We start from the raw sequence: 23,534 nt of genomic DNA, 5'->3' as shown, positions 1-23,534 counted from the left end.
ATAGCACAGAGCACATGCACAATGAGAACGAGTTGGAGTCCGACAGCAAATGCAATTTAAAAAGTCAAGACAGACAGTGGAAATACTAACCCATACTTTTGAAGGAATGTACTCCATGTTATGTAGCAGGACAACAGCAGATTACAGACCAGGGACAGTCAGCTAACAAACTCAAGCCAAGAGAAAATGTGGTCTAAATTTAACTTCATTTATTATCTCAGTTTTGAACAGCCATCAATGTTGCAACACCACCAGTTAGTTCTCTGGCAGTACTACTGTAGGACCAGCTTCTAAGAAGGTTTGTTGAGTTACTTCCTTTTACACCAGTCCCATTACACAGAATAAAGAAGAGAATGTGTGAATTTTTTAGCCTAGGTCTCCTGAGTCCAAGCTCAATACAGCTTTTAAAGTTTCACTGCTTCTGTTCAGTGGCTACATATAGATTAAAAAAGGTTTAAGACTCAATTACATGGAATTACCTCCAGAAATGTTAATCATGTCACAAATCTTCTTTTTTTTTTTTCTTTTTCTTTTGACAGAGCTTTTGTAAGGATAGATTATCTGAGGTAGTTGCATTTAACCAGAATTCTAATCAAGCAAACATTTTAAATAAAAGAAATATTGTCTATTTTAATGCCTCATTTGCTTAAAGACAGAATTCAGCTGAATACTGTCAAGTTGTATATCACAAGGGAAACAGCACTACTTATGACAAAAAAAACTATTCAGGAGAGGGTTGAAAGATGACTCCCCTAGCCCTCTCGTGCCATAGCAGTGAACTAATAAACGAGTGGCCAAACGTCAAAAAGGAGAAGAAAACAGTGACCTGAGAGAAGTTACTCTAGTATACTGTGGAAACTTCTGTAACAGTAAAGAAAATAGGGTTTCTCTCGAAAATATTAGTCAGATTTTTAGGAATATAGGCAATTTGGGGCATTTTAAAAGTCAAGAATAGATACATTTCACTTCAAAACCATCTTTCTCTGTCCCATTTAAGGATTGCTCAGCTAATTTAATTTCTAATAAGCAAACTATTATTGTTGTCTACACCACACTGCCTAGTGAGGCAGCCTACAATCCTGAATTATGACCCCCAGACACTCTCTTGAAAGGTGTTGTGAGAACGGCAATATTTTATTAGTTTTAGAGGCCAAGTGATTTACTGAAAGTTGCACTGTGCCTTGCTTGGATCTAGAAGAGCAGTTATTAATCTGGAAAAAGTTAATCTGAGAGAGCCAAAATCAGAATCCAATTAAAATTCATCATTTGCCTTTAGAAACAAACAAACAAAAAATTAATGTTAGCTGTAGGCTGGGATTGATAGTTCTGGTAGGTGATTTTGTGTTTTCCACATACAATACAGTTATTCATCAGCTTTCTGTATTCTGTCACATTTCAAAATAAAGAATAATTAAAGCCTTAAACTTTGGAGGAAGCCACTAAATAGGTCAACCTCTGGATTTTAGACATGACTGCACTCTCACTGTTGCAACAAGTTCTGCTTTTACATACCTTCCAAAGTTTTAGCATTAGTATTACAATTTAGGACTGGAAAACTACTGGCATTCCAAGATTCTCCAGACATTGATCCAAGCCCTGGCTGTATCGTTTTCCCTCCTTATTACAGATCCATGATTCTTAACCATTCACATTTATGATCAAAATCCAAAAGGAAGGTAAGTGGGGATCAGCAAGCATCTACAATAAATTTACAACTATACAGCACTGAGAGCCATGTCATAAATCTGCAGTGCTTTTAAATATCTTCCCACTCTGTTAAGGGTGTGGAATTCAATTTTAAGTTCTCACACTTAATTTCACATAAATATGTTTCATGTATAAGTAATTTTTGTGCATCTGTATATGCCTTTGAATTTGATCACCTGTATTTGCAATAACAGTGAAAATTCTCCCTATATTGAAAATTGCAAGATGTTTTGCAGACTCAGTAAGATTTCATTTGTTGATGGGCATATTCAGAAAGCTGAACAGATACTGAAGCATGCAAATAAATTAAAATAGAGACATTTCACAAAACATTTTTTGGTAGAAAAAATGATGAACTGATTGATGTATATTCCATGTGTGCTAACTTATTACTAGACTTTTGAAAACCTTGAAATTTCATTTTTCAGGCACATATCAGCTTAACTGTCCCTACTGTGGTTTCCTTTTAACTTTGGCAAGCTGGACATTAATGGTTTAATTATGCTGTTTGATTAGTTTTTCAATTTTATGATTGTAACATAGATTTACATTTTCATTCTTCTAACATTTTTTATTTCTTACTCATTATTTATTGAATACTTCTAAATATATATTCAAATCAGTTGCACTCTTATTTCTCTCTATTGTGTAACAATTGTAGTGGCAATTTCACATTGTATTTATTGTGTTTCATTAAACAGCCAATTAGGTGACCTTCCCAGTAAGGGGAATTTCCAGTTTTGTCAAATTAGATATTAAATATGTAAAGTTGCTTATTTAGCATAATATCTATATAAAAATATTTATGTGCATACACAGAGTATATGTAAATACATATTTATACATGTATATAGGTATACACACAGACAGTGAAGGCTTTCCACTTTCCATGTCATGCACAGCTATAGGGATTTCATAATGTGAAATTTAATATACAAATGTAGAGTTTTACAGTAGTAGACTTTGTATCAGTTACTCAGTCCACTTCTAGTGAACAGTAAGAATGTCAGTTATCAGACTGGAATAAAACACAGACACAAGACTGACAGTCAAGGCATTCAGGATGTGAAATCTGTGGAGTCTTCCAATCCAGAATCAAAGCACTCAGTGAATAGCTGGCTGGCCTGGGCAGTTTGCCCACTGTAAACATCTGGAAGGTAACCAAGTGGCCTGCCTGCCTGGTTTCCATCATAAACATTAATAGATTCAACATATTCCAGTAGGAAATCTGCCCTTTGACTTTTCTATATGTAGGAATCAAATGGAAGGATTTGGTATATGCTCTATTACTCATTCTCTGCATAGTATCACCACAGCACTGAATACCTACAGCTTTTTTTTGTTCTTAGATTCTTTTCATGCACCTAACTCAGCAATTACTGAAGTCTGGTAAAGTTGAAATAGAAATTGAAAACAGGTTATTCATTAAGAAACAGGAGGGTAAAAATATTCTTATTTTTGTGCTTTCATAACAGATTTTCCTGCCTAAGAGAAAAAGTCAAAAAAAGGAAAAAAAAAAAAAAAAAAAAAAAAGCCAAATAAACCCCACCCTCCTAAATAACAAGATTGCAAATTTATGTTCATGTTCATATAAAGCTTCTTTATCTCCATGATGCATCAAAACAAAAACTAAGCTGCCCTTTAGAGAAATTCACAAATAACTGACAAAGGTAATAACAAAATAATTATGTTTTATGTGCTATCATTCAAATTGCCATAAAGCTTCTGAATTAAGAGCTAATTAATATGAATGAGGGCTGCACTGTTGCTATAGGGATAGAAATGGCAGAAATCTATTAAATAAAAACCAGCATCGCTTACACCTCTTGATGACATTCTAGCAGTGTGTCTAGCTCAGCTACAGACAAAGCAAGACTATAGAATTAATTTATACAATGAAATTTATCTTTGGAACTAGGGTCACACTTAATTTGTATGTAGGTAGAGGATTGTGTAGGGATTCCCAAGCACATATGACTGATTTAGGAGTACAGGTCGTTCTGGCTTTCAAACGCAGGTCAGGCTCTAAGTCACCTAGACCTTTATTTTTTTTGTACAGACCTCCAATCACACATCAGGCACAAGAAAAGATGAAAAGGAAAAAAAAAAAAAATTGCACAGGGAGAAGAAAATCATCTGAAATCTACTACCTGATGTTTTTTTAAATTTACATATTTCTGTTGTGTTTCTCTGTTTAGTTACAGATTACTATTCTCATTTTCAAACACAAGAAGTAAATTGCCAGACCTGCAGAGTGATAATTGCAGGCAAACGTAGAAGCCAGTATCAAGAGAACTGCTGGTTTCAAGCAGTTTTCATACTCCCTAAAGGCTCGTATTCATAAGCCTTGGTTGGGATGGAGAAATGGGCTTCTTATTTTTGTGGAATCTATCTTGTGCTTAGTTTACACAGATTCCACTTATTTAAACTGTGTTTATTCATGATAGATATAATATCATATTCTGTTGAGTATGCTGTTGATTTTAAAAATAAGGCTCCTATTAACAGTGAATCAAATGCACTAAAATCGATTAAAATTTTATTTACATGTTGTATTTTCAGAAAATAAATTAGAACTAATTACTGTTCGAAAATACTTACGAAGCATGATAAAATAGTGTTACAAATAATGATAAAAATAGAGAAGACAAATGAAATACTTCAAAGCTACACCTTACCCCTGTTTACTTCAGTCCATTCTCATACCCTTGCCTGACTGCTGTTCATAAAAACTTCCAACTAGAAACAAAAGCAGGAGGAGGCTGGCTCAGTTATTCCCTTCTAACAGCTTTCAGAGGTTAGTAAGGAAGGACAGCATTTTCTCCCTTTGCTCACGTAAGCCTGTAATCCCACTTGTGATACAAAAGCAGGAAGTTGCCTGAAATAAAATTGCCAATTTTATTTTAATCAGAAGAGTGGTAGTGACAACAGGAATTAATGTTCTTCAGCCAAAGAAGCTCGTATGAACACTAAGTCCATGCAGTGATCAGAAGTAGAGTGCAAATTCACATGAAACCAATAATTCTTCCATTTCCTACACAAGTATTTTTAGTTCTTAAGAATTCACTGCATTTAGATTTCCTGCATATTGTTATTCCTCTTTTGTTCAGTATAAATACTTGGTATACCAGTACAGTCATTTGCAGACATTGTCAAGAGTATAGAATTTTCCTTAGCTTTACATAAACACATCATTATAAACAATGATTCTGTGGTATAAGAGAGGTCAGAGAGAGCCTTCCATAGCTCCTCATCAAAGCTGTCACCTGATACTTGCAGAAAAACTCTTTAAGATGATGCAGTTAGAGAAACACAAAGTCCACCGACCAAGAAAATGAAATCTTGACAAGTATCTAGTCAGTATGCTCTTAATAAAAGATAGCAACAAAGTAACAAGCTAATCCGGGCATTGCAGTTTGCTTGATTTAGGAATACAGGAGACAGGAAGTTTCAGGAAACTCTTAAGAAGAGCAAGGAGATGAATGGGATAGAAGCCCAAAACTGAAATGCTTCAAGCTTTGTATTTGAAGAATGAGAGGATCCAAAGGAAATCCACTCTGCTTCCAAGTGTGTCTCTGTTAAGACTCGAGGGGAAGCCTGATGCTGCCCAAAACAATATTTCATTGTAATTCTTTTCAGGCTATCATAATTTATGGGAAAGACTATAAGGCAAGTTCAGGGTCAGTAATCAGAAGAATACATGAGTTACTGTCCCAGCTTGTACCCTTGCTGGCCTTAATTTAACATGGCCCAGTCACATTCTTTCAAGCACTTAACTTTTAACCATCCACCTTAAAAGATACAGCAATTAGTGATTAAAAAAAAAAAAAAAAAAAAAGGAGAGAAAGGCTACATTCCTGAAACATCTGGAGGAGAGGCCTCCACTCAAGGATATTTGCAGACAGTGGGATGCCTCAAATAAAACAGAAAGAAAAAATGTGGCTTTGATTTATGTAAAAATAAGCTTTCTAACAAAACAAATTTTATGACAAAGTCTTTCATATAAGGAATCATAACATTTCTTCTAACATTAAAGTTTGTTTGCCAAGCCTCACGTATTAAGAGTAGTTATAATCTTTCATATGCATTTTCAGTAACTTATGAAGCAAAGAAGAGCTATATCTAAGAAAAGGAAGAAGCTTAGCTAGTTCATTAAATTTCATTCTCTTCACATGTAGAATATATTTTTCACTTGTCTACACCAGATTTAGAATGTAGGACTTCCATACGTTTTGTGTGTGTGTGAAATATTGAACCATTTTCTACTTACTACAACTGTATTTTGCTTTTTTTTTTTTTTTTTTTTTTTTTTTTTTTTATAGTATACTCATAGTTTTCCATTATTAGTTTCAGTTTGGTTTCCTCCTCCTGTGTTACTTTTATTTCCTCTTTCTTGGTGGTACTCTAAATTCTTTCCAATTTTTATTACCTTTTCGGTAGGAAAGTGCCCAATCTCTGTGAAACAGTTCAGGTGAGGTAGCATGCAAAAGACTATACCCACTTTTGTTCCATGCTGCCATTCCTGTTGTCCATGAATTCCTGATAAATTCATTGTTTATCTGCAACTTTCTGCTCCATTTGAAATTTACCTCTTTGTTGTTAATAATGTTGGCATGAGCTTGCAATAATCAAGAAGATTATGGCATTACAAGCGTCAGTATCGCTTAGTTTTGTCTTTCCAGGTGCTCCATTAATTGACATCACTTAAAACTAAACAATGAATGATTCTACCTGATTTCTTTTCTGGATAATAAACTAACCTGGCTCAGAAATCTATTTTGATATAGCAGTATAGTTCTCCTCACTTTATAAACAGAGCAAGAGTCTGCATAATATAGCCTTGGCTATGTTCATTATTAAAGAAAATTTTATCTGTATTGATGCAGAAATTGAGAAAAAAAGGCTTAAGTTAATTGGCTTTGTTCTTTGGGTCAGCTATCATCTAGAAGAGAAATTCTAAAAGCATTCTTTCAAGATTTTTTTTTCATTGGTTTTAAAATGAAAAGATTAAATATTTAAATCTACTTTTCAAATAACAGAATTACTTGGACTGGACAAGATTAAACTGGCTTCATTTACAATCTTCATTTTCTGCAGATAAAAGTCATAGCATTTTTATAACGATTTCTTGTTTGAATAATCTGAATATTTTCTAGGCTTTGTCCACATAAAGCTTGGATTTAAAAATGGAAAAATTTGTTCTTGTGTATACTATGCTGAATCTCAATAACAGTTTTTCAGAGCGCTAGAATTGTGGGGTTTTATTGTAGCTGTCTTTTGGGGTTGCAAATTGTTAACATCTGCCTTTTTTTTTTTTTAACAATAGTCTGCTCTCTAGATATTCTGTTAATGACTGTAATTTTCTAGTCAGCTGCTATCTGTCAAGGTAGTTTAAAGGTCACTTTTTGCTATGTAATAGAGAACCTAATGTAGAAAGTGGACACAAGTTCTTTATAGTAAACAGAGCATATGCTTGGATTTGCTTTGTGCTTGAAAACAGAGAGTTTAGCAGCCCTAGGCCACATTGATCTTTCAGTTTTTACTCTATTTTGTTGCTTGATCTTTGGTCATACTCTTTTCTATACAATTTTTTTTTTCTAACAGCAGCTTGCTACTTTTTTTTAATCCCTGCTTCATTCATAGAACATTTCTTATTCATCTGCATAACTGTAAAACCTAGATAATATACATTTCTCACTCAACTCTCCCATCGTGAACTTGTTTTCTTGAGATTTTAATTCAATTCAAAATGTCAGTGGATGCATGAAACCTTTTCATTATTACTTACAAATGTTACGCCATAACGAACATTAAAGAGCTTGCCTATTTATAGCTTTGTTTATATGTGCTGAATTAAGCTTTTCAGTAGTGACTAAATGCATGCTTGACCATTTGCCTTGGAAATACCACTCCCCCTACCCTAAGTATTCGTTAGTATGACTTAAATCAGGCTTCTCTAGGCCCCCTTTTAGGAGATAAAGGAGGTACCTACCTGAATAAATCTGTGTTTACAGAAGGAAGGTAAGGATATTGGAAAGTTATGTCGGTTAGATAAATCATGTAAGAACCTTCTTTTTGCTCCTGGTCTTTGACTCAGGTCTGCAGAACCCAGTAAGATAAGTGCATAAATGTAAAATTTTGCAAAACTGTAATGTACATTCCATTTTTAGGGTTAGCTTCAAGACTCAGCTCATTAGGTGCCCTTGTGTTATGTAGCAGTGAAGAGTACAGGAACTTAGCAGAACTTAGTGCTGGCCATAAGCCACCAGTCTAACAGATACCATAGTCAGTGCAAAGGATGTTCACAAATCGAATAACTGAATGGTTAAGAGAGACCTTTAACTATTGAGAGAATACCGAAGCACTTCTGTGTTTAAAAACTCACTTTAAAAGTTCACATAGAGGCGATGAAGATATATTTCACAACTCATAAAAATATTTTTCTGTTATGAAAATTATTCTCTAGATGCAAGAGGTTTGTACAGGTGATTTCTGAAGAAAAGCAAGTTATTGCAAGAGACACGCTATAGCCATCTAAGGCAAGATACCACCTGACAGCAGAATCGCCTTATATCTGTTTGGAAACTCACTATCATGATAAGGCACCAACCAGATCTTTCACTGTAACTGACGAAAACAGTATGTAGAATTCTTTTCTCAGCTGTTGACTGGAGATGATGAATAGTAATAGATTTTGCATATTGAAACTAATAAATGCAGGCACTGGTGCTCTGGGACTATAATGAATTCCATGAAATTGCTCACTTGTTAGCTGAATGGCATTAATGAATGACCTTCCCAACTCAAATTCAGAAATTTACAGATTAGAAGACAGGTCATCTCTAACTGCCATCACTTATTCATATGTATATTCTACATCACACTTAGAATTGGGGCTGTTGTCTCCACATTAAGAGAAAATCAACAACAACATCATTATTTCCAAGAATACTTTGTCTTGAGAATGATAGAAATTCTTGCATAATAACAAGCATTTGAATATTAATTGCCATAGCAGTTGTGATCTGCAACACCCACACAGTGGAGATTTGCACACCGAGTTTTGTGCCATGTAGTGTTCCCAGTAAAAATATCAGCTTTCAAATGCAGTACTTTACAAGCTATTTAGAGGAAGACATAACACATTAAAGTTTTATTTTGGATATACAATCTCAACTAACCTTTAGTAAAAGAGAGTTTTTAATTTAGTCTTCATTTTAGTGAGTCATGTAATTTAAAGAATAACAAACATGGCCTAAACTTCACCATATTATTTTGTACCATTGACTAGATAGAGGTATTTAAAAAAAAAAAAAAAAAAAAGTGTCAAAAATAAGGCAATAAAAACACATCGCTCTAAACTATCATTTTTCTGAGTAGCAAAAAGCAGTGCAATATTAACAATTTTGATCAAATCTGAACAGGTCTAGTAGATAAAGTCCAAAACATGATGGTATCATTTAAAAAGTCATAGTGCAAAAACAGATTAAAAGCAGATGTTTATAGGTGAAATACCCTTCCATACCAAGAAACTATTAGGTTACTGAATAAAGCTGAATTTATCATCGCCCTGAACTCTGCAGAAGTTTCCTCTGCATGGTAATTGGCTGTTGTTTATTGATATTTAACCTAAGAATGATGTACACTTTGTAAAGCATTAGCCCAACTTCTTTAGTCTATGTACTGGAACAATAACTTAGAAAGAAATATTGTTCAGACTTGAGAGATTTCAGACCTACATAATGGATTAGATTATATGAAGAATGAAGTGGCCTTCAGCCTCCTGCCTTTAGTCATAAGAAACAGCCTCCTAAATCTGAGAACCTTTAAAGCACGAGCCTTGCTCACCATCTGTACAATAGTATTTGTCCTAAGAAGTATCACAGAAACTGGGTATATGAGATTTACTTTTGAAAACTTGAGCTTAAGTTTTTACTGTTATTCTTCTTCCTTGTGAATTCAACGATTATATATTAAAAACCGTGTATTAAAGCCACAATAAAACATCAGGAGATTTAATCCCAAGTTTGAGAACGGAGTATCTTCATATCATTATTAAGTGCTGAGTGTACTGTGGCTGGCTAATGCCTACAGTGAATTAATGTATTGGAGAGTACTACTACAGATATCAGAATATCTCACAGTTCCACAAAATATCTGAATCATGTACTCCTCCTTTTATAAAGTGGAGTTAGTGATATTTATCTTTATACGTATTTCTCTTTCGATGAAGAATGATGTATTTAACTCTCACTATGTTGTACATTCAACTTAATTGTTGTACTACTCAGCTGTACTGATACTTACCATTGACTAGGCAATCTTGTTAGTGCGTATTTTACAAGCACAGAACGAAAAGTCACTTCTCAGTTGACTTTTGCGATCAAGATAGCACTGACTGGGTCCTAGAACTGGTCTTACCTTTCTTTCTTTGTCCACTGTCTATGTGTGGGTGTTTCCCAATGGTCTTTGTCTTTCTTATGTTTCTTATCCTCCCAATAACCACATCATTCATCCTGTAAGTATAAAAATCACATTAGCCTTAGAAGGTGGACCTATAAAGCAGCTAAAAACTTTCTGCTTGCTGTCTGTGCTGTGCAGCTCATGCGTACAAAGAAGAAATACAGCAAATCCCTTTAACTTCCAATTATTCTTGAATCACTGCATTACATTTAAGTAGGTTAAACATCACTCATTGTAAATCTGAAGATTTACATTAGACTTAAGGAAAGAGATGGGCAACCAGTACAGTTTGTGAAGTACTGAAGCTGGAAAAAAAGCTGTAGTTTTACTTCTTCCTAAATTCTCAAAATAATTACCCCTATTTTTGACAGAAACTGGGACAATACATTGAATTAAAATATCCAGTATATGTCCTGTTTTACTATAAGCAGTCACTTAAGATCTAGTATATGTCTTTTAGCCATTTTACACAGAATACAAATGGTCAGTATGAAGCCTTTTAACAAATACTGATTAGTACTAGGAGCTTTTCCTTTATGTTGGCACCCTTAAACTAGTAACAGAAAACAGCTATTTTCCTGTGCCCACAGTTCTATACTGAGGTTTAATTCTGTTCTGCCTAAAGCAGATCTGACAATGACAATTGTCATTTACACATTTATTGTTTAGTTTTGAGTTGAATTACAATTACTTTCTTTCAATGTCAAAGTGACTGTGCTGGATCTACTAAGTATTGACAGCTGGTGACAAAAACAGAAAAAAATGTACAGCAGAATGGGATGTGGAAATTCGGGGGGTTATTTTGCAGTACTTTGCAATAACAGTGAAAAGGAACAGAAAGAGAGCAAGCAGGCACTCACACTGTGATGCAAATAGCTGTGAAAGTTATTAATTTTTCTGGAGTCTTACTTTCATTGGTGTTTATAGTTGTAAAGATTATCTTGTATACAAACTGCATATTCATAGGAAAATACATTCTATTTTCCTAAAGAAGCCAGCCACAGAGAGCTTTCCTAACAGAAAATAAATCAGTAACTTGGTCCTTAGAATATGGAAGATAGACTTCCCACCTTACCTGAGAATAAGGGCAGTCTATTTTTGATAGTGATAAGGACATAAAAGACATAGGTCTTTATAGTTACTTTTGTGTTATAAAAAGACCAGTAGCCTTCGTAGAGGTGGACAGCTTGTATTTGCAATTGCTGTCATATTGCTTTAGCTACCTTCTCTTGTTTACAGATAATTAATTATTAAGAATTACATTCAGTGTCCATTGGACACCAATGTAGGAGACATTACTTGGATTTCTAGTCTGTAATTCAAACAAAGTACAATTTCCTGAGCCAACCATCATCTTACAGTGTCTCAGAGAGGTCAGGAAGGAAACATCGCTGATAGCCTTGATGTGATCTGTGTTAACAGTCATATATCAATATAACTTCCAGATAGATATTTCTATTTAGTCTTATCCCAGAAACTTCAACTTTATACAAACCTTCTCACTGTCCCCGGTCATGTTTTTCTATTAAATAAACTTTTCTTATCCAGATCAAAGCATAATCTAGTTAAAATAGGAGGAGTTTTTCATATTTTCCTGTACGTCAGTTTAGGTGTCAAGCACAACACAAACTGCAGTCTTAAGAAAGGCCATCTCCCAGATGGGATGCTTAAAAATAAACATTGTTTTTCCAACAGAACCTGCCAGAACCCTGCTGATCTATCAAGCTTAGGAAAATACTGGACATCAGCTGCCTCTTATAGAAATTCTTCTGTAGTCTGTGGTAAAAAAAGTTGTCTCCCTTAGTTCTATTTATAAGCAAAGGAATCTTTTTATTTATTTTTAATTTCCTAATTATTCTATATTTTCTGCCATTCTCACAGAACTTCCCCTTTCAGCCTCAGTTGGATTGCAGTTTTCCTCAGAATGCTGAAATCTTTATGCTCCTTTTGGTGTTCTGTTGGCAACTTCCCTGCCCTATCCCACCTCCAAGCACTATTGGTGTTTTCCCCCCACCCCTGCACCTCTTCTTATTACACTCTCATTACATAATTTCATCCCTTTGTTGTGCTTTAGAGACAAAATTTTCTAATGGAGGCAAGATCACTACACGAAGCCCAGTATTCCACTTGTACTGCAACCTGTGGCTCATCTTCAGCATTACTTTTACTGATTACGGCATGCTGCTGATCCACGCATTGCATCAAATAAAAGTTGGTTTTCTGTTTGCTTTCAGCCTGATTGTTTCTGTGGAAAGGCAAAAAGGTTTCCAGAAACCAGGGATTAAAAAACATGTCTAGCATTTTTTCTAAATAAAATGAAATACGGCAGCTTTCTAAAAATGTATGAAGAAGCAGAAAACCTAAATGTTACCAGCACTGGTCTGACAGTCAGACACCTTCTGTTCTTTCTGTGTTCAGGGATATGCTTTCTACTTTGCTACGTCTTCTAGAAAATATCTGCATATACTCCATTTGAAGTAATGGAACAAAAGAAGTATTCTCATGGTTGATTTTCATGTTACAAAGTCTCAACTGCCAAAGCATTGTAACATCAAACTGCCTGAATTCCTGTGCCACCAGTAAATGAAGCTTAAGAGTACCTCAGCATCATGTGAACTTACCCACCCTGTTTAACTACAGCACTTTTTTGAGAAAGAAAAAGCAATTTCTTAAAACCCCAGGCACCCTTCAGTCACCCTACCAGCTCTTTATTTTAACTCTTCCATGGTACAATTCATTTTTATAACTGTTTCATTACTGAATCAAAAATGTTATTTACAGTGCAATCTCAAAGCACAGCACATACGCTGAGCTAAGTACTGCCATGATTACAGGATGGCAACAAAGCTCATACATACAGGATCAACCAATTTTGTCCTTGCAAAATGGTGTGATTTTTTTTTTTTCTTTTCATTTTTCATTGCTGAGTACAAAGTAGCCCAAATGTCAAAAAACAGGTGGAACAACAAAGGAGAACAAAGAAGAATAGAATCTGGTTTGAGGGTTATAGTCATACTTCAGCAGTTTCTTTTGAAATTATGATCTCAAGAAACCACACACACACACACACACACAAAATTGAATTAGCACAAACCTTGTAATTATAACCATAAAATAAAAATAATCAGTGGAATTAAAATTATCCATCTCAAAGCCTAAGTTTTTCCACCATGAGCTTTTATTATTTTTTCCAAGAAATTCAAGTAAATTTTTATTTTAGAGTCTACTTAATGTTATCTCTTTAGCCCTTTTCTGTCAGCGTTGAACCAAAGTACACATGGATTTGACAGTGACCACACATGAATTTTCAGAATTTCTTTTCTATGGAAATTATAATTTTTATTTTTACTTTTTCAACTCTGGTTTGCAATGCAAACAAATACATGGTGTACTGCTCAGAGAAGAGGGATGGGAGGAGTATTTACAGAGATTGTGAAAGAGCACTAAACTAGAACTGGCAGAGAACTGCTTCTAAGCAGAATGAGAGACACATGAACATTTGAGTCATATACTTCATTGAGCAACACAGAGTTAACAGAAATGGGACTGCTTTATCTGGGAAATAAAAGGAATGTTTTAAAAATGTATTTTAAAATATTATCACATTTAAATTTCAAAAAAAGTAATTAAGATTCAAACTGAAATGATAAATGTAGCCATAAATATACTGATACCATTCCAGCAGCAAACTGTAAAAACACAAATTACCATAAAAAAAGAAACAGGAAAAAAAAAAAAAGGACTCTATAATGTGTGGAGGTCCAACTATTATTATCATACTTAAAAGTTTAACTCTTGAAGTTTACTGTGCATTTTCCCTCTTTTAGGTCAGCCAGTAGATAACTTGTCAGTCAAATTATGCAGAGATTGTTTCTTCCTACGGGCATGATCATTTCTATGAGACTGAAATTGTTCTGAGCCAGCCCTTTTGCTTGCAATTCAGTAACAGCAGGCAACGGGCACAGATTGTCCCTGTAAAAGATTTACTGTAGGTCTAGAAAGAGAATAACAATCTGTAGTGTCATAATATGTTTGGCAGATTCTCATTGTTACAGGCTATGCTCATTCCTAGGAGAGAAATGAAGCAAGTGCAAAGGAGCATGACTATATTTTGCAGTACTAAACAAATGATTCAGATATCAAATCACTGTCAAACACTTCTACTTTTTTTCCTTCCGTGAGCATCCCTACACAGCCTTCAGAGATCATGAAATTCTCAAAAATACCAAATTCTGTGTAGACTTAAAATTTGTTCTTTGGTTCACTTGAAATTTTACATTTCAAACTCAAAGAGAAACTGAATGTATGTATAGACTTTCTTTGCTGTTTATTTTTAAACGAAATGTTAGGAAGCAAATACCAGCATTTATTGAAAATTAAGGATTGTCTCTAAAAAGAATGCCAGTGGGAATTTAACAGATTTAACAGGAATCCTTTCAGATAAATCTCACTGAAAGTTCAAGATCACATATTTTGAACTTTTAAAAAACATCAAAGGAAGCAGCCAGAACTCTGATTTTGTGCAAATGTTTAGGCAATTTGCACAGCATAGCCCATTGGAGTAAAGAAATAAACAGGAAAATACAATTCCTGATTTCTGCTGTAGAATCCATTACTCAGGCAGGTAATTGTGGCTCCCTGAACCTCTGCCACTCATTATCTACCTTGCTGATTAAGGCTGAGATCATCTGTACAAGAACTGCCTTTCATCAGATATGTATATAATATCCAGCACAAGGTGACAGTATCTAGCAGAATTAGGAGGAGGACTTCTGGTATAAATAAACCTTCAATAATACAGTGAAAATATATAAAGGGTAAGAACTTCTCCATCCCTTCATTTACCCAAGAATTAAATATGTAAATAAAGATAAAAAATATCATACGAGTACAGATGTATGTATATTGTATTGCAGCTCAAAAATTATCCTCTGAGAGTGAATTTCATGTACAATAATAATAAAATATCCAATCTTGTGACTGACAATTACTTGTTGTAACTACTTTTTTTCAAAATAATTTCATATCTATATATGACTGACTATATTCATGACTACATGGTATAGTATTTTCCAGTGAAAAATATATCCAGTCATTTCACTCACTACCCAATCAATTGTTAAAATAAATTATTCATGAAGAGAATTAGTATCTTTGACCATTGGAAGAAAGAAGACACATAATGACCTCAAATAATTAGGAGCTACAATTATGAATATGAAGGAAATAGGGAATTGTGTGACAGCACTTTGACTACAAAGTCTCACAAGAATTAAGCTGTTCAGAAAAAAAAAGTCTGCATTTAATTTCCTCACTGTGATGATGCCATGAATATTTACAGGACTGTAACATTTTATTCTTTACAGACTATTTCTAATTCCAGTACACCTTTAATCCAGAGAAACACATCAATAACCAGAGATAGTTTTTACTTTACCAGTCAGAGTCCAAACAAAACAGCTAGCCAGCTCTTCTGGAGCCTGCTTTGGGAAAAGCTATTCTGAGTGCATGGGCAGAAATTCATGTGATTCATCACTTAAATACATGATCAACGTCTCTGAACATAAAATAGCTATGCGTACCACTGGAGAAGCAACATATATGAAATATAATCTTACTACCTTTTCTGGTGGCTGTGTTTAGCAATTCTAACTCCTCAATTATCTCATGTTTCTCTTTTTAAATGTTATACTTTAAGTACATTCCTTGATTTCCCAGTTGCTTGAATTTCTGCTACTTTGGAAATACTCAAATGTGCAAAGATGCATGTTTGCTCTTTTTGTTAAATAAGAATTTGAAAATGTTTTTTTCTGTAGTCAGGTAATGTTTATATAAAATTGCTTTTCATATTTTCCTTTCTCAACAGATCAAAGCTCAGCTTCCATATTTAGAAGCTTCTGATGCTTTTGACTTATTTCCTGGAGAAGCAATAAACCTGGAGAGCCACGTTCTTGTTCCTAATTATATAAGAATTTTACTGCAGGATGTGGCAAGAATATTTTCCTTACTGCAGAGGTAGTATGAATTTTATTCAGGATATGGCATGTAGATGTGGCATCCTTGTTTAAATTACACATAAACACTTAAAAAAGGACTTCTAAAATACAGGATAGAATGAAAACATGTTTTCATCCAAGACCTAACTTGTCTGTAGAATATTAAGTAGGGCTTTAACTTTTTATCGTTGTCTTTTATAAGTTGCTGTAGAAATGCTAGAAGAAATTGTACACATTTTTTTTTTTAATAATCAGTCTTGCATTTCATTGCTTTTGCCCTCTTAAAGAAATTACAGGAACACGTGAGAAATTATTAACATGGAAGTTAAACTAAAATTCTCATTGTTTGCAATGTTGCAGCAGTGGTCACCAACAGCAGGATTTCTGTATACTTGCTGTGAGCAGATCACTCAAAATCTACTCTGGAACAGTTACTTGGCCTCCAACAAACAGTTCTACTTCCCTTTCACTGTTAATTCTGCAAAAAGATGAGGCTCAGGTAAGTGGTGCAGACTGCTGAAAGTCAAACATTTCTACTCAACAGCTTTGTATATGATCGTCTTGTTTTCAGATGCCTATCACTGAGTGAACAAAGACCCTAAAACTGCTCTGTTCCAACACTAATTAAAAGGCAAATTCTGCAGTGCTTGAATATGATGATACAGGAAATGGGCTTTCTTGGGGCTTACCTCAAACAGCACGTTTACTAAAGAAAAAGCCACATTGCTGGTTTATTCTGCCTTTTGCTAGCTGCCTGAAATTGTAACTAAGCGCTTTTTTTCTTTTGCAAAGCAGCCTGAAATATTACAGTGCTAAAGCCACAACCCCTTTGTAGCTTGTGGGGCTGGATGGCAAACGCAAGCTTAAAATCTGCCAGTCCAAAGGTGCTGAACCATGAATGCCAATGAAAGCCTCTTGCTTTCTGAATGTCATCAGCATTAGAAGTTAATTTATGGACTCCTTTTCCTGAAGTACAGACACTTAATCTGAAATCACTGACAGGCTGGCAGTTTTAACATTGAGTTGGGTATCAAAGTTCTTCTAGACAGAGAGGCAGGAGAGCAGCTTCCCTGATTGCCTGATCAATATTCCGCTTCAGCTGAGATACCTGCCACTGCTATTGTACCTCCTGAGTACATTCTGCTGCTTCTGCTTAATATTTAAAACGTGTACCTATCCAGTGCTAAACCAGATGCAGAAAGATATGAATACAGTTTTATTCACAAATTCTAAAGCATTTTAGACTGTCATATTTCTGAAAAGGTTGCCTTATTAAAAAAAAATTATGTAAAGAGAACTGAGATGTTCAGGTGTTTAGGGTTTTTGTTTGTTTTTCTCTCAATACCTTGGAAGACAGAAAAATGTACTGAAAGCCCACAGCTGAGTTTCAGAGGCTCAGGAGCAGATCAGGCTCTCATTTAGCTGGGTGTCTCTCCAGAGTAATTCCATTAAAGCTCCACTGAGGGACTGAACAGACAACAATTTAAATGCTGGGCTCCAGTTTTGACTAGGCCTTAATTTTAATTATTATTATTAGGCCCCCAGCTACCATTTTGTTAGGTGGAGATGTCTTGTGATCAGCTTAAGGTACAGTGCCATGTAATGCCATGTAATGACTCTCCATTCTGAGAGCAGAAAATGCAGAACACTACTACTACTACCAGTACTATAATCAAAAGAGAGATTTTAAAGATATTTTGCTTTTTTAGTGCAAAAATTTGAAATAGGAGAGCTGTTTGACATATTCAGAATTTTTGGTTAGGTTAAAGTCCCTTTTCAGGTTCAACAAAAAGTAATAATGTTGGCATATCTTTGTTGTTGTCCAAAAAATGATTCCCCCTATGCAGACCCAGAATGAACAAAATCACACTGAAAGAAACCAGACTGGGATTCCTAGAGGATGAAAGCTGAACAGGAAAATCAAACTTGGAGATATGTAAGTAATTTTGAAATAAATTATATGAGATATTAAGTTAGTATTAGAGTTGTATACTGTTGTTAGAGCAAATAGGAAATCTATAGTTATGTCATCACTTTCTGCTGACACCAATGGCTCTATCTATGAGCAGCCTTCAGGAAAGCAGGAGACAAACAAAAAGAAGAATGGAAAAAATGAATGCAAAAGAGAAACATGACAAGCAACCGACTGATGAGGTTAGGGCGATCATCACAGCCATTAAGAAAAGCATATAAAAATAGCTTTGTCAGGAGGACCAACCAATTCCAAAATGCATTTTTCTCGCTCTGCCACATGTCCAGCTAACAGATTTCAAAATGCGTTTTTTGCTACAAGTCCACCACATTTTCAAATTAATCGATATAAACTGGGACTCCATTGTTTAGATTATTCAACTGCCGTAATAAGCATGCTTGATTGCCAGGGTCTGTGATTCCAGAGGCCAAATCAAAGACATGATATTAACTTCTTTCAAAGATGCAGCAACCAAGGCAGTAGAAGAATGCAAATAAATCAATTCTGCATGCTTAATCCCATCTCCCTTTCATGCACGCCTGGTAATGGAAAATGATTTTTTTCTATTCTGCCTTATCATTTTGAGGTATGAAAAAGAGATTTTGTCACAGTAATGAAGCACAGGAAAAGGGAGCTTGTTATAAACTGATTACAGTTTAGATTGAAGGGCAGATTTTCATTAGCTTTGTTAGATTGGGCATAATCATTGGACTGGAGTAATTACCCCACAAGAAACTTCTGAATAAGAAGGTGAGTCCGATGTACAGTGCACAAAAATAAAAAGCAATGAGCTAAGGTGTAAAAAAAGAAAAACAGAAGATCTTCCAAGCCACATCAATGAAAACAGCTGAACTTCTCATTAAGAAACTCAACAAAGAAACCTATTTGAGAAATCAAGAATTTGTTTAAATGTTGTTCTTCATGCAGTCAGCTATCCAACCTTTTTTTGTTCCATAATGTCCAGGGTGATACACCCACCTTTCCATCTGCAATTAGTCAAGCATTAGTGGCAGGAATACAAATCAGACTGGTCACTGTGTGGTTCTTATTATAGTCAGGAGCACATATATAGCTGAACCGCCCTGAATGCAATTTACTGTACTTGCTTCCATAGGGATTAACCTACTGTAATCTGCACTAGACTAAAGAAACTGTTACAGATCTTACCTTTTTTCTCAGGAAGATGCCAAACAAAATGCCTTCATTTCACACTCAGAAGCAAAACCTCAAAAAATTTGCTTACTCCGAAATTTTAAAATATTCTTCTCTAAAGGACAAATTGTTCACAGAAGGAGTAGTAGTTCTCTATAAAATAGATTAAAGGCTGTAATGATGGTATCATTAATTCTCTTACAATTCAATCTCTTCTTTCTGTGTATAAAGCACCAACCCTCTCAACTACATTATGTTTTAGTGCCTGATTTATGAAATAATCCCAGGACATTAATGATGCCACAGGTAACAGTTGTAATATCTCAAGTAGTTTAAGGCACTGTTCTAACAATGGAGTACATTTTGTTTGAACTCCACTGCACTTTATTCTTCATCTTGCAATACTTGCTTTGGGGAACACTGAGCAATACATGCACAGTTTCATAAATACTTCATAAATTCCTTTCTTCCATACCTTACCCTCTCTCCTGACTCTTCACTGGTTCTCTTTACTCTTGCCTTGGTCTCCTTTCAGTACACACAGCTTTGCTGCATATCTGCAGCAGCCTTCATATTCACATACACCAATTGTGTTTCTCCACATCCTTTAGCAAATCTACCCATGTTCTCTTGTTGTTAATACTCCTAAGCTCCTTCTGAAGTGTGGTCCTACTTGTACAGATATACACATGCACACACAGTTTTCCGCTCATATTTAGAATGCAATTTCTTGCAGGCAAGGTCCACTGGTAGAAGTTGTTGTTCAGTGGATATGTCATCTGAGAGAAGCCAGATCACAGAGGTTCTGAGCCTCGCTCAGTAACTGCTACCTTATTCCCTTTCCCTCCTCCTCTCTATCACAGCTTGAGTTTAAGCAGTCCCAGGGCTTCTCACAGCACAGTTTTGGTTCACTTGCCAGTGGCAGGGCTGCTACTACAGCATCTTGCCTGAGAGAGCCCTGATCTCAGGCTGGGTCTCTGCAGATTAGGATGACACACACAGACAGCACTGGATGTAACAGCAGACTTCTGCGCTGAAGATCAGATGAGTAACGGCAAGAGATTATCTATTCCACAGAAAGAATCAAATTTTCATATGCATTTTATCCTGGCTTATCATGAAAAGCTGAAACCTCAAACTGCAGTGTGGGTGAGTGCAGAACGGATATAGGGAAGTTCTTAATTATGCCTTGTGCAATGAATGCCCCTGCAACATCCTAAATATTCTTTCCTATGTCCTTCCTATCTCTCTCTCCCAGTCTTTTAATCCATCTCTATCTTACCACAAAATACATGGAGTCGCAACATATTGAGATGCACCAAAGTTACAGAGAGCAGTTTTCTATCTATGCTGGGGTCCCTTTGAGGTGAAACAGGCGATGTCACTTAGCAACTCTTTACTCCTGAAAGTTATCTCTTATGGGAAGAAAAGAGGTTACATCTAATCCTGTGTTATTTCCCTTCGGTTAGACTACAGTGATGGATGCTTTAGAAAAGGAGCCTATGTGGGTATTAAGCCAGACAACTTTGTGACTTGATGAAAATTTTCTTATTCTTTTTTTCTTATTTTTTGAAGTATGCTTACCAAAGCAATTTTTTTCAACTTCTGCCCCAAGATCTCCTTCAACTACAGATACTATTACTTGTAAAAACCCGAGCAGGTCACATTGTTCAAAAATCTATTTACTTGTTTTCTGAGAAGGGCATGAATTTTCACCGATAACAACACTTTTGTTCAATACTGTGCCCTTTATCTGATTAGTTAAGAGTTTTATAAACTTTAATTAAATCTGAAAGCACTCTTACAAATTAAAGAAGCAACGCTATATTCACTTTGGGTCACTTAAACTGAAGAGAGTGAAAGAATGGATCCTGTTCAAGCAAAATTTTGGGCCATCACTGTACAGCAAAGTAATTTCTATTAACTTTTGCAGTTATTGAGGAATAAACTGGACAGACTAGTACCTACTGCAAAGCTCACTCGCATTTGTATATTCCCATCTGTTTTCACTTGATTAACATCATAATATTTGTAAGGCAAAAAAAAAAAACAAAAAAAAACCTGAACTAGTGCTGAAGAGGATATATATCAGTAACAGACTGAGATCCTGTTTCTCATAAATATTAAACTTTGCATCAAAGTCTTTTCAAAAGACGTCTTAAAATAGTTAATGCAAATGATCACACTCTCTCTCTCTTTCTCTCTCCATTTTTCTTGAACAAAATTGAGAGCAAAAGCATTACCTATTCTATTGCAAGTTTGTATGACACAATCACTGTACTGATTGCCATGGACATTCTGCTTCTTCCTACTGCTACAAAATCAAGTTTTTAAAGGTTGCTGGAAGAATTTAACCCCAATAGATCCTGCCACCACACTTCGCTTTTACATGGTTTGTTATTTCTACTGTGCATGACACTGTGAAAGCAGAGGTTAGGGCCTTATTAAGACAGGTTACCACAAGCTGGAAGAAAGTGAATTCCTATCCCCATCACCATTAGACGCAATGACCAGACTTGCCTCTCACTGTTCACTGTTTTAAGTCAAACCTTGACCTAGCAACACACAAAAAAAGGAACTTTACTGCCTTCTTTATTCTCTACTGATGAAAAAGAAAGCCTTACCCTCTATTTCCAGCTCATAAATCTAATATCCATCACAAAGACTACTTTGCAAAACATAGGCCCTAAAATCTATCACATTAAGCAGAACTACCCAGAGCCATGAGCAACATGCATGACACAACAGACTCAGAATCTATTTTAATATTAGAAAGAAAAGGAAGAAGTTCTGATTTTGTGCACTGAGTTGTCTAGATCTGTAGAACTTGGCTCACTCAAATGTGAGGAATTGACACACAGTTCTTTATGAGGTTTTTGCTTTGTTCCAGTAATATTATAACACCATGTAATCCAGTCAAATGACCATCCACTACTCCTTATTCATAGCATTTACACCTGCACCAGGGAAGGCAAATTACATGGGGTTTCACCCTTCTTAAGCAAGAGAAAGCTTAGAAAGTGGCAGGGAATAGATGAACCATGGCAATTAAGCAAACGGACAAAGGCAGAAGAGAAGCATCCCCTCTTCACATGGAAAAGGGGTAGGTTGGGAGTGTAATGTACAGAATGTTGCAGATAGAACAGGTGGTATATATTACCATATTACCATTCCAACAATGGCAAATAGTCAAGGAATATGTATTGGATGCAGAGAAAGACACAGAATAGATAACACAGTAGAGGCAGACTCGAAGAAACTTAGCTAAGTTTCTAAGAGGAACTATAGTCAGCTGGAGAGACAGATGTTTTCTTTCCCCTTTCTTTGCCTAAGATCTTCTCATTCAGAGCCTCATACAATGCTTGCTCTGTAAATTTTGAGAAATCCAAACCATGCTTCAAGTGTAAGGAATAGGTGTGCATTAGAGAAAGAGAAATGGAAAAAAAACAAGAGTGGTCAAGATAGCGTTGAGGGTAGAGATAGAGAGGAGATTGCACATGTTGCTTGTTCTCTCATTTCACTTGAAATAAATCAGCCTTTTTTTTTTTTTTTTTTTTTTCAGCTGTGTGATCTATGCTCATGGGGATGCAAAGTTTGGATGCAAATTTGACAAAACTGAAGATGGATGTCTTCTATTTACAGAATTACCATTCCAATTAAACAACGCTTATTGCCATTAGTTTGACATCAGTTCTCTGAGATTAAACAGATTCTTGATTAAGCATGTCCTGAACAAGTGCAATACACTGTGCAATTGTTTTAATATTATGCACCAGTGGATATTTTGAATTGCTCAATTATATAATATTATATACCTAAATTTAAAATTAAAAAGAAAAGGTAAAGGAAGAAAGAAAACTTCCCCACAATGAACAAAAGAAAAGTTATTACAGCATGATGGCACTTCCTTTGGGGAAAAGGGCTTTGAAAAGCTTAGCAAACTAAGATGTACACCTATGCAAGATTTACATTATGCAAAATAATGTCCTGACAGTGGCAGTACTGGCAAATAGTACGAACAAATCAGTGCTAAACATGCTCATCTATTAAACATATTACTTAACACTTCCAACAGTTTTCAAGCATATAAGATTTTTTTTTTTTTTTAATCTTTGGACAAAAATATATTCATCATTTTATAATAATATTATGATATTATTATTATGTCAGCGTGACGTGTCCTCTCCCTCATTTTCATATGCTTTATTGTAATATTTTCCTCATTTTCTCTGATACTGATTATT

The 23,534-nt window shown here is 35.2% G+C and overlaps 1 long non-coding RNA gene across 1 annotated transcript in view; it reads right to left on the bottom strand.

Annotated features, from left to right (window-relative positions):
* Positions 1 to 4,328: 4,328 nt before the first annotated feature.
* Positions 4,329 to 23,534, bottom strand: part of LOC116230833 (uncharacterized) — a 120,513-nt gene continuing 101,307 nt past the window's right edge. Inside the window, exons 4-5 of the long non-coding RNA XR_016469584.1 lie at positions 10,129 to 10,223; positions 4,329 to 4,585 (exon numbers count right to left, since the gene is read on the bottom strand). This is a non-coding gene — a long non-coding RNA (uncharacterized LOC116230833). The remainder of the gene's footprint in view (positions 4,586 to 10,128; positions 10,224 to 23,534) is intronic.

The sequence above is a fragment of the Phasianus colchicus genome, chromosome 10, assembly GCF_987193195.1.
Source record: "Phasianus colchicus chromosome 10, bPhaCol1.hap1.1, whole genome shotgun sequence".
Classification (NCBI taxonomy): domain Eukaryota; kingdom Metazoa; phylum Chordata; class Aves; order Galliformes; family Phasianidae; genus Phasianus; species Phasianus colchicus.
The sequence above is the reverse complement of the archived record's forward strand: the minus strand, read 5'-3'. Positions and strand labels throughout refer to the sequence as shown.